Raw genomic sequence first — 12652 nt, forward strand, 5'->3', positions numbered from 1 at the left:
GAGCTGGGGGAGATGGCAAGCCCAATGGATAACAAAACGCAGACCCAACATGATTTTGACTAACCAGAAGCAGACATTAAGTCTAAAGTCAAGCACGCTGTCACCGTGTATGGTTGTGTAGGCTGTTCCCTCCCCAGGTGCACCGTACAGGTTGAGGGACTAAATGGGAGCTGAAATGAAGGCACTCTACTCAGTTTTAGCCACGGGAAGAGGAACTCTTTTTGAAGTTCATCTTGAAGGTATTTTATGAACTTGCAGCTGTGCTGACCCTTTATTTATTTTTTAACTGGGGTAAGATATATACAATATAAAAATTGCTAATCATGTAAAAAAATTTTAATTATGGTAAAACAGATGATGTAAAATTTACCATTTTAATAACTTCTGATTGTATGGTTCAGTGACATTAAGTACATTCACATTTTGTGCAATCATCAGCAATACCTATTTCCAAAACATTTTCATCATCCTAAACAGAAACTGCACCCAGTAAGCAATAATCCCTCATTTTCCCCTTCCCTCAGCCCCTGGTAACCTCCAGCCTCTTTTCTGTCTCTAAGAATTTTCCTATTCTAGATATTCTGTGTGAGTGGAATCACACAATATTTGTCCCTTTGTATTCAGCTTATTTCACTTAGCATAATGCCTTCAAGTTTTATCCATGTTGTAGCAGGCATCAGAACTTCATTTCTTTTTATGGCTGGATAATATTCTCTTGTACATATGACCCGTGATTTATTTATAGATTCATCTGTTGATGGACACTCAGGCTGTATCTGCCTTTTAACTATTGTGAAGGATGTTGTAATGAACATGGGTATGCAAGTATCTGTTTGAGTCCCTATTTTCAGTTCTTAGGGGTATATACCTATGAGTAGAATTCCTGGATCATAAGGTAATTCTTTAGTTTTTGGAAGGACTGCCAAACCATTTTATACAGTGGCTGCACCATTTGAGATTCCCAGCAGATACACAAACACTCCAGTTTCTCCATGTCCTTGCCAACACTTGGCTGTTTTTTAATTCTAGTGATCCTAGCGGATATGAAGTAGTATCTAATAGGATTTTGACAGGCATTTCCCTAATGATTAATAATAATGAGCGCTTTTTCTCATGTCCTTTTTGGTTATTTATCTTCTTTGGAGAACTATTTATTCATGATCCTTTGCCCGTTTAATTAAGAAATTCTTTTTAGAGAGAGAAAGAGAGCATGTATGCACTGGGAAGGGAGGGGCAGAGGGAGAAAAAGAAACTTAAGCAGGCTCCATGCTCAATGCTCAGTGGAGCCCAGTGAGGGGGTTCCAGCTCATGACTCTGAGATCATGAACTGAAATCAAGAGTCAGTTGCTTAACCAACAGAGCCATCCACGTGCCCCTCCCTTGCCCCACTGACTCAGTTGGAAGAACACAGTCTCTTGATCTTGGGGTTCTGAGCTTGAGTGCCATGCAGAATGTGGAGATCACTTAAAGAAATAAACCTTTCTAAAAAGATTTTATTTATCTGAAAGCAGACAGTATGTATGAGTACAGGGGAGGGACAGAGGGAGAGGGAGAAGCAGACTCCCCACTGAGTAGGAAGCCCAACGTGGGGCTCAATCCCAGGACCCTGGGATTATGACCTGAGCTGAAGGCAGATGCTTAACCAACTGAGCCACCCAGGTGTCCCCCAAAATAAAATTTTTAAAAATCTGGAGATAGTGAGAGACAGCCCAGACTAATCTGACTCCCTGGATCCAGTTATGCCTGAAGTCCACTCCTGTTTTTATCAGTTATGTGAGCAGCAAATTTCTTTTTTGGCTTAAGCTAATTTGAACTGGGCTTCTGTCAGTTGGAGCCAAAACAGCCCTGATCAACATAGCTTTCTGCAGGGCAGCTGTGTGGATTAAAAGAAATCCTACTATAAATTACCTACCACCTAGCAGGCATTCTGTGAGAGAGTAACAAGCCTGCCTGGGTTTCTAGTGTAACCATACCAGCAATAGTGGCAGATGGAAATGAACTGTGTAGGTGTATGAGGGATGTGAGCATTTGATCCCAGCTGAGCCAAACTGTTTCTCTGGGTTGTTCTCAGGGCCACTAAGCTGATTTCCATAGCCAAGCTCCCTGTCCCATGAAGAAGCCCATGTGTGGTAAGAAGGAATGAAACTGACATGCAAAGAAAAAAAACGAAAGGAGACCAACAGTGTTCAAACCCAGGACATGTGTCCCTGGCTATCAGCATTCGGAAGTCTGGCTGCCCCCCTCCCCTGTACTTCTAAGTACCATAGGCTCCACTAAACTGTTCCTTCTTTTCAGCTTGAACTGGATTTTTGTCCCTTGCCACTGAAGGATTCCTATTGTTCCCAGAGGCCAGCCAAGGCTATAAAAGACCCACTGGGTCAGCTCTGCAGCTGGGATGGTCTGTCCCTCATTCCTGGCATGAGAAAAGTCAACATCCTTTCCTGTCAAGTAGCTCTCACATCCAGGGTCTGAGGCAGACTGGGTCCTAGAGGGGGACAGGCAGGGACAATGCAGGGCACTGACATCCCTTCTACTGCCCTCTCCAATTGCCACCTTGCAGATCCTTGACTAAGCAGGTACCTTGTCTATGAACAGGGTCCTGACAGGTGGGCCTATTAGGTAATGACTGCATGGTGAACAAACTTGCCTCCCCCACCTTCTGTCTAGCTTAGGGGAGAGGTTCAGTCCCCCTTCACCCTAGCTGGTGAGGGTGTGAGCGTGAATGGTCTGAGCTGACCCACAGTGACAGATTTGACAGGTGGAGGCAGAGTCCAGGCTCGGTGATCTTGGGACTTCTTTCTGAGGCTTCACCATACTCTAGCCTGTGTGCCTAGCCTGGTGCCATCCATGTCTTTATTCATGTGTTACTCAGCAAACGTTTGCTGAGTGGGTGCTAAGTGCTGGGCACTGTGCTAGGAGCAAAACAATGAACAAAACAAAGCTCACACTCTAATGAGGGGAGACAATAAACAGAGTAAAAATTGCATAGTGTGTCAGATGTCAGTCATGACAGCCACAATAAGAGGAGGGGAGGGGGACTGTGGAGATGGGTCACGACTTGGTACAGGATAGCCTTTCCAAGCAAGAAACGGGGGAGCGAGGTGGAGCATGCCTGGCATATTCCAAAAATGGCAAGGAATTGCTGGTGGGAGTATAAAATGGTGCAGCCACTTTGGAAAACAGTTTGGCAGTTTCTCAAAAAGTTGAACAGTTACCATTTGACCAGCTCCACTCCTGAGCATCTACTCAAGAGAAATGAGAACACACGTCCACATAAAGACTTTCACATGAAGGACCAGAGCAGCATTATTCTCAATAACCAAATGTCCAGGAACAGATGGATGAAGATACTATGGTATATCCATACAGCAGAGTATTATTCAACCTTACAAAGGAATAAAAGCACTGATACATGCTACAGTGTGGATGAGCCTTGAAAACACTATATTATGTAAAAAAAAGCCAGCCGCAAAAAAACCCACAAATTGTATGACTCCATTTATATGAAATGTCCTGAATAGGCAAATCTACAGAGACAGAAAGTAGATTATTGGATTCCAAGGGCTGGGGACAGGGGCAGTGACTGTTATGTCAGGGTTTGGTTTGAGGATGATGGAAATGTTCTGGAATTGGATAGTGGTGATTGCTGTACAATGTTATGAGTATACTAAAACCCACGGAATTGTTACACTTCAAAGGGTGGATTTTATGCTATGCAAATTATATATTAGTTTTTTTTAAAGAATTAAAAAAAAAACCAACAAGGAGGCCAGTGCCTCTGAGAGAGCAAGGATGAAGCCCGGCACACAATAGTGTAGAAGTTGCTTAATATATATTTGTTAAGTCATGTAAAAGCGAGAATAGTTAAACTCTTCATGGCTTCTGCTTTGTTCACCATGGGGGAGAGACTTCTGGCTCCCCACGCAGTGAAAAGCAGGCCTGGCTAGTTCTGGTGTGTGGACAGTGAAGGTTCTCATGCAAATCCTTCTTGCGGGGAAGGACCAGTGACCTCTGGGGAGGAGCCACCTAAAGGAAGGAAGAGACAAGTGATTTAGAATGAACCGTTGCAAGCTCCATGTTCGGCTTCCCTGGGCTTGTCCTTCAATTTTCCTGTTTGTGGAGCCCACACTGGGCTCTCTCAACCTCAGTGTTTCTGTCAATGGGGGAGAAGGAAATTATCCGTCAGCCCTGGCCCAGGACTTAAAGGAGGCAGAGGAAGCAGTGCCTTTTTGTGATGGGGAGGAAACTTCTGAGCCTCTGAAGTGAAGCCTTGGGACCCAGGCCAGATTCTGACCCCTAGATCCTGAAAGAAGCTACCAGTGTGGCATCTGGGGGAGAAGACACAGTAAGCTGAATGTACCTTCCCCAGCATGTCTCCAAGGGAGGAGTCCTGGGAAAGCTAAGTTCCCACCAGTGAGTTGGGGGGGTACGGAAGGTTTGGAAGACAGGCATTGTCTAGAAAAACACGTGGGAAGTCAGCATGCAGGGCCATGAGACGGGTCCTGAGGACAAGCTATACAGATGCCACAAGCCAGCCTGAGGCTCAGGCTCTGCCAGGACGAGGGCCCAGCCTCTGTGTAAGGAAAGAAAAGGTGGGGGTGATGCAGGGAAAACCAGGAACCACCATGCAGGGCGGAGCAGGGCAGGGGGTACCAGGGACCAGAGTCTACTCCTGGGCCCTTGGGGAGGATAAAGAGTATAACCATTCTGGTAAATGCATTGGTTCCTTAAAACTTAGGACAACCTGGTGGGGACAGGGGAATGTTCTCATTACTGTTTCACAGGTGAGGAAACACTCTGTTCAGAGGGGGGGCCACTTGCCCAAGGTGACCCAGCTAAGGGATGGCAGAGCTAGAAGGACATCAGTTCCCTCTGACCCCACAGTCGAAGCTCTTCCCACTCTTCCCCCTAACAAACTGAGAAAGAACTGAAAACAGCCCTCAGTAGGGCACACAGGGAGCCACCTGGCCTTCCAGCCTTATCACAGGCCTTGGCTCCACTGACTCTCCCCTAGGTGGGGCTGAAGAGAAGATGGGGCATGGTAGGGTGAGGGGGGTGTGGGGATGGGGTCATGACCCCCAGATAAAGGCTGGATATGCCCCAGGCTCTTGTCCCAGGACTGTGGCCAGGCAAGCGAGGAGTTTCAGATTGGGGGCTCCAAGGGGACCCTCTAAGGAACCAGATCCTTTCCTTTCCAGGTCTTCCAGCTACCTCTGCCCTCCTGGACCTACCCTCCTCTCAGGGCTGCTTGCTCTGAGTAAGTTCACATCTTTTCCTGAGCTGGGGATGGTGCCCCCTTCCCTGCACAAGCCCAGCCCTTTGCCCCTGTGCTCTTGAAATGTCTCCCATCTTCTTAGGGCACCTCTCCATGAAGTCTTCCTCACCTTCTGGCAATGTTCTCTTCTGTGCATTAAACATTTCCCCTGTGCCAGAGGCCCAAATCCAGCCCTAAATATCTGGCCTGAGGAGCCATCGCCAGCAGAGAGGGATATACCAGGACTGTGGGAGCCCAGGATTGGAGGAAGGAAAACTCAGGTAAGGCACGATGAAGTGAAGGATTTTGGGCCTAAGCCTTAGAAAATAATGAAATACTCAGAGGACATGGGAGAAGGGGCAGAAGGGCATTCCAGGCAGAAGGAATGAGGGGTTGCCCTGTCTCGGAGGACGAACAGCCCAAAGCTGTTTATTCTCACCTCCCTGTGGACTTGCCACTTTTTTTTTTTTTTTTTTTAATTTTTGTGGGGTCGGGGGAGGAGTAAGATGATGGAGAAGTAGGAGACCTAAATATCATCGGGTCCCAGGCGTTCAGCTGGAGAGTTATCAACCCATTCTGAACACCTGCAAACTCAACGGAAGATCGAAGAGAAGAAGAGCAGCAATTCCAGGAACAGAAAAGCGACCACTTTCTGGAAGGTAGGACGTGCGGAGAAGTGAATCCGAGGCGATACGTGAGAAGATAGACTGCGGGGGGCAGGGCCAGCTCCTGGCAAGCAGTAGAGCAGCAGAGCACAAAATTGTTACTTTTAGAAGTCGGCTCCACTGCGGGGCCTCACTCCAGAGGCTAAGAAGGGGTGGAACCTCACGGGGACAATGTGGTCTCAGGAAGACCAGGGGTGTCTGAGTGGCAGAGCCCCCAGGTATCAGAGTGGGGAAGCCAGCTGCTAAGACAGAGCCAAGGAGGGGGCTTTCAGCTCAGGGTTACCTTAAACTGTGATCTGAGGCACAGTCAGACCACTGCTCTTCAAGTAGGGACCCCACAATGGCAGATCCAGGGAGACCCCCCCTCCTCTGGGTGATAAGGAAAGTCTGTGTTCTGAGGTGGCTGACCAATCCAGCAGGGGAATCCCAATCCTATTCCAGGCTTTCCCCCAGCCCCATTGGCCACAGCAGCAAGAGGGGCACAGATCGAGAAGTCCAAGTGTGTACGATACCCCCTTTGTTTGTGCTCCAGGCTCAGACCTTGAGAGATTACTCTCTCCTGGGCCCGCTAGCATAAAATAAATCTCCGATCCTCCAAGGTCTCTGAGTGCTGCTTGTTTTTTCTTTTTTTTTTTTTTTTTTGGCCAGGATCCAGTCTACAGTCGTAACATTTGTTCCCTGACCAGGAAACCCAACCACACTGGCCCACTGTTGCCAGTTTGGGGGCAACAGCAGCGCAGTGATGGAACAAGGGTCATAACAAAGAAGGCGCACCCTGCCTAATCTTTGGCAGTCTCCCACCCGCTTGCCTCGGAGCAGCCCAGCTCCGCTGTTCCCGCTGGACTCCAGGAGATTTGGCAGGTGAGGACCTGGTTCTGATGTCGGATTCCCGTCAGGCCTGGGGCCCCAGGACCAGTCAGACCCACCTGGCAGGGTGGAAGCAGGAGCTTGACCACCTCCCAGAGACCTCCAAGGTCTCACAGAAAATCCCCAAAAGGGGGATCAGAAAGGAATTTCCAAAAGGAATTCCACAGGTAGGGCCTCCCAAGGGGGGAGGAACTATAATAACTTCGGTATGAATGAATGTACAGTTTGACCTGGTAATTCTGTAGCTATGGAGTCTGAATGGGTCCCAACCTATTTCCGTGGTGACCTCATAGGTTAGAGAGAGCCTTTTGGGGCACCAGTCCAGGGTTTATACAGACTCGCTACAGCTAAGAGGCACCCAAGTCTCCTCTGGGAGGGCGGACAGGCGGGCATCTGATTGTTCTCTCCTCTGGAGGGGCACCCACCCTTTATCTGTCTCTGTGCCACCGCACAGGGGAGTGTCACTATGGGATCAAGGCAGAGTAAACCTACAGTCCTAGATTGTATGATCAAAATTTCAGAAAGGGGTTTTCAAAAGACTATGGAGTTAAGATGCATCCTGGAAAATTGAGAACTCTGTGAGTTAGAATGGCCCACCTTTAATGTCGGATGGCCTTCGGAAGGGACACTGGATGTCCCAACAGTTAGTTGGGTGTGACAAGTTGTAACAGGGGAGCCAGGACACCCCAACCACTTTCTGCACATTAACTCCTGGCTAGGAATCGCCCAGACCCTCCCCTCTGGGTGCGATTTGCTTGCAATAGGCAGGGACAGGCCAGGGTCTTAACTGCCTCATCCAAGCAGCCCAGAAAGACCAACAGAAGCCCCAGCCTCCACAGATCTTAGCTGGAGATCCCAAGGATAAACCGATCCTGGCCCCTCCATACGCACCCCAAGGCCATCTATACCTGGCCCCCTCCAGTTCCAGACACTCCATCTCCCCAGCACCCCAGGCCCAGAGGATCCACTTTCTCTGGGACCAGCAGCCAGGATGCACTCCAGGCCAGACCAAATGCCCTCCAAGTGCCAGTACAAGAGAAGCAAGAACCCAAGAGGCACAATAAAGACAGACAATCCAGCCTGGCCATTCCATGATGTATTGTCAAACTTTCTCCACCACGGACCCCCTCAACTGAACACATGAGCCCACCTGTTCATTCTGGGAAAGTTTTCAGAGTCGTCCTATTGGCAGGTCTATAAGGTGAAGAGGCTCCAACCACCGAAAGGAGGGAACCCAGAACCCCCTTGGCCAGGGATCAATGTCCCTACTGTAAAGAAGAGGGGCATTAAAAAATAAGTATGTCACAACTGGGAGAAGTCTCAAAAGCCCTGCAGCTACAAGGAAAAACCCCCAAAAGGGGACCTTATAGGCCTTGCAGAAAGACTCAGACTGAGGGGGACCAGGCTGTCTTCTTCTTGGCCTCCATGAGCCCACAGTCAGAATAAAAATAGGGGGCCAACCAGTGACTTTCATGGTTCATACTGGGGCCAAGTACTCTGTTGTCACCTCCCCAGAGGCCCTTTTTCAGCAAAGAGGACTGTGACCATCTTTGGGGCTACTGGGGCACAGACAATACAACAGCACTTCTGCCAGGCTCACCAGTGTAAACTCAGACGCCACAAGGTCCAACATGAATTCCTTTATCTACCTGATTGCCCCATTCCCCTCCTACGCCAAGATATACTCTCTTAAGCTTGGGGCTCAGATACACTTTGAGCCCACCGGGCACACCAGCCTCCAATTAAACCCAGGGCAAAAGGAGATGGGGGTCCTCTGGTACTAGCAATTACCACACCAAGAAATAATGGAGAGAATTCTGCACCCAGGCCCAGCTGAATGGCCTGCCAGAGTTCAGGTTCACCTACAGTATGAGCTAAAGACAACCCAACCCACCTGGACTAGCCCAGAATCAGGCCCCTATCACTGCTAAACTGATCCCGGGAGCCCAACCCCAGAGGCAAAGGCAATACTCCCTCAGACAAAAAGCTAAGATTGGCATTCAAGAACATCTGGCCAAACTTACAGAAGCAGGTATCCTAATCGAGTGCCAGTTGGCCTGAAATACCCTACTCCTGCCAGTTAAGAAGCCAGGAGGGGGATATCGACCAGCCTAAGACCTGCAGGCCATCAACAAGCGTAGCCGTCTCCCTGTACCCAGTGGTCCCAAATCCATGCACCTGCCTCCAGTATGTGGACGATCTCCTCGCCAGTGACACACAAGAAGACTGCATGAAAGGCACAAAGGCCTTCCCACAGTTCCTGTCAGACCCGGGGTACCAAGTCTCCTGGAAGAAGGCACAAATCTGCCAACAACAGGTCTGTTATCTTGGCTTCCTCCTTACCCAAGGGAAAACAGAACAAGGGCCAGAGGGGAAAAAAGTCATCTCCTTGCCACAGCCCCAGACAAAAAGGGGCCTATGAGAATTCCTGTGGGCTACAGGATTCTCCTGCATCTGGATTCCTGGGTTCTTGGCCATAGCAAGACCCCTCTGTAATCTCTTGGGGGACTAAATCGAGAACCTCTGCCTGGACTGAAACAGCAGAAGCCACCTGCACAGAGAGAGGGAGGCTGCCCTGAGGCAGGCTCCAGCCCTGGGCCTACCAAATATTAAAAAACCTGTCAATCTCTTTGTACATGAAAAAAATAGTGCCTGGCGTACTCACCCAGACTGTTGGGCACTGACAACGGCCAGTTACATATCTGTCAAAGAGACTGGACTCCATGGCAGCAGGATGGCCACCGCCTCAGGGTGCCAGTAGCCGCAGTCCTACTCAGTAAGGAGGCAGACAAGCTCAACCTGGGGCAAGAACTTAACGCCAAGGTCCCTCATGCAGTTACGACCATCAAGAACACACAGGGGCACCGCTTCCTTTCCAGCTGTGAACTAGCACAATACCAAGGGCTCCTCTGCAAAAAACCCTTGGGTCACCCTTAAAACAGTAAGGACATTAAACCCAGCAACCTTTCTCCCCAAGGAAGAGGGGGAACCAGATCATACCTGCTCCAAAGTTAACTGGTAAAGGCTACACGAGCCGTCCAGACTTATGGGATCAAGCCATAAAAAATTCCAGAGCTCACACCGTTCAGAGACAGCAGCACTTATCTACAAGAAGATGCCCAAAAAGCGAGTCCTAGGACTGAAGTCCTAGAAGGTAGGGCATTACCAGCTGAATGGTCAGCACAAGGGGCTAAATGATACACCTTCTTCCAAGCCCTCACCCTCAGTGAAGCCAAGCCCGTCAACATCCAGTGACTCTCGGTACGCCTTTGCTACTGGGCCTCTACAGGGAGCCGGCTACAAGGAGAGGGGCTCCTAACTGCTGCAGAAAAGGCTGTCAAAAACAAAGAAGAGATACTGAAACTCCTCGAAGCTGCCTGACTTCCAAAGGAAACAGCAATCCCGCACCGTAAGGTACACCAAAAAGGAGACATAGTGCAGACAAATCGTCTGGCAGATGAGGCTGCCAAGACCACAGCCAGTAAGGACACGGACAGAGCCCCTTCTCTCACCATGGCCCTGACCCCCGGAAGAAGTCCCTCCACCCAGTTACACTAAACAGAAAAAAATGGGCCACAGCTAAGGGGGCCACCCTGACTAAAAAGAGATGGTGGGTAATACCAGACAGGCATATTTTCATCCCAACAACAGGAGGGCATCTAGTCAAGAAGTAGCACCAGCTCACCCACCTGGAAAAAAACGCATTAGAGGACCTCCTCCAGAAGCACTGCTACATCTGCCAGCTGCCAGCCCTGGGCCCAGCAACCAGGGAGCAAGAAACAACCTGTGCTAAATGTCATGCTCGGCCTGCACCAAAGCCCCCACCAGGTGCCCAGAGGATAGGAGTAACTAACCCCTTTCAAAAATCTAGAAAGAAATTCACAGACGTCCAGCCAAGCAGGGGGTTCAGATGGCTCCTAGTAATGAAGTGCCTATTCTCTGGATGGGTGAAGGCCTTCCCAAACAAGACACAGCAAAGCCGGAAAGGAGCCAAAGTTATCTTGGGGGAGCTCGTGCCCTGGCTTGGCCTGCCATTAACAATCAATAGTAATGATGGGCCTGCATTTGTAGTGGACATTGTTCAGGTCTTAACCAAGTTTTTCAACATTACCTGGAGGCTCCACACCACCTACTGACCCCAAAGCTCAGGGAAAGTAAAGCAGATGAATCGCACTCTCAAGGGAACTTTAGCAAAGTTTTGTCAGGAGACTAACCTCCCATGACCGGATCTGCTACCCCTGGCCCTCCGTGCCCGCTGCACAGCCGGGATGCTAGGTTACTCCCCTTCCAAATCAGTGTATGGACGGCCTCCCCTGTGCCTGGGGAGCCTTCAAGTAAACTTACATCAAACTGGGGATAAAAAAAAACAACTTCAGGACCTGGGGGCCACCCTAAGTAAATCACAAAGGTACCATTGAGAGGGCCCCAATCTCCTTAGGGATGCACTCCTTCCAGGCAGAGACTCAGTCTGGGTCAAAAATTGGAAAAGGAACTCTTCAAACCACAGTGGACAGGGCCTCACTCTGTTGTTCTAACACCCTCCTGCCCTTAAGGTCTCGGCTGTCACCCCATGGGTCCACCACTCCAGAGTAAAAAAGCCCATCACCTGGATGAGAAGCCACAACAGTGGAAAGTCCAGCCAAACCCGGCAGACCTGCTCCGGCTTCACCTCCAATGAGAACCCACTGACTGACTGCCTGCCGTCATCCTTACTTCTCACTTGCACGATATTCCTCATCCTAGGGGTCAGACTCTACACCGTTGTCCCCTTCTGACTGGACATTCCCCCAGAGAGGTGCTGTTGTTATTGTTTACCAGATGACCCTAGGCTGTTTTACTGCCCTTACTTGTCCACAGGTTTTATCTGCTGTTGGGCTAGCCATAATGGCTCCCTCTAACTAAGGCGTGGGCCCCACTTTTATTGGCCCTCTGCTCTCTACTCCTACAGGCATTCCACTGTTGTTTTCCCAACCCCAGTCAGTCCTGGTCTTCTGCTACCTTGGTGTGTTGTTCCTCCTCCCTGCCTTTAGCTCACCCGACCCGGCAGTGGAGGGCAAACACCCACACAATCAGTCATGCATGCCTGTCCGTCTCTTACCCGATCTTTCAGTCCTCCCCAGGAGCGGTGCTCCACTTATACAAAAACCTCCTAGCTGCCCTGACACACCCCCATGGCCCTTCCCCTTCTTGTAAGCCTGTTGGCCATGTCAGGAGCTGCCCTAACGCCACTGGCATGAAAACGTCACAGGTTCAGCACCAGGGACTAACTCAACAACTCACGGCCCTGACCCTACAGCACTAACCTGATTCGCCAGCTTCAGTGTCCTCCAAAACAGGCGTGGACTCGACTGACTCATAGCCGCACAAGGGGGACTCTGCCTCTTCTTACGGGAAAAATTTGTTTCTGTGCTCATGAGTCGGGGGTAGTAAGATGTCAGAACTGGAGTTCAGAATGACAATTATCAAGATGCTAGCTGGGCTTGAAAAAAAAAAGCAGAGAAGATACTAGAGAATCCCTTTCTGGAGAAATAAAATAACTAAAATATAGCCAAGTTAAAATCATAAAAGCTATTAATGAGGTACAATTTAAAAAAATGAAGGCTCTTTCTGCTAGGATAAATGAGGCAGAAAAGAGAATTAGTAATATAGAAGACCAAATGATGGAGAATATCTTAAGGGATATCCACACTATTTTCCAAAGCGGTTGCATTCCCACCAACAGTGTAAGAGAGTTCCCCTTTCTCCACATCCTCTCCGATACTTGTTGTTTACATTCTTGTTGATCTGGCCATTCTAACTCGTGCAAGGTAGACTGAGTATTTACCCCAAAGATACAGATGTAGTGAAAAGAAGGGGCATCTGTACC

General features: G+C 49.3%; 1 long non-coding RNA gene across 3 annotated transcripts in view; it reads left to right on the forward strand.

The window, feature by feature from the left end:
• LOC131815923 (uncharacterized) overlaps nucleotides 1-12206 on the forward strand; it is a 49086-nt gene extending 36880 nt beyond the window's left edge. For 2 of the 3 annotated variants that reach the window (XR_009347893.1, XR_009347892.1), the window contains 4 exons: nucleotides 5358-5535; nucleotides 5802-5913; nucleotides 6568-6780; nucleotides 11340-12206. This is a non-coding gene — a long non-coding RNA (uncharacterized LOC131815923). Of the gene's footprint in view, nucleotides 1-5198; nucleotides 5258-5357; nucleotides 5536-5801; nucleotides 5914-6567; nucleotides 6781-11339 lie in introns of all 3 variants that reach the window. The other variant, XR_009347894.1, reaches the window with a different exon arrangement.
• The last annotated feature ends 446 nt before the right edge of the window (nucleotides 12207-12652 follow it).

This window comes from Mustela lutreola, chromosome 15 (assembly GCF_030435805.1).
Source record: "Mustela lutreola isolate mMusLut2 chromosome 15, mMusLut2.pri, whole genome shotgun sequence".
NCBI lineage: Eukaryota > Metazoa > Chordata > Mammalia > Carnivora > Mustelidae > Mustela > Mustela lutreola.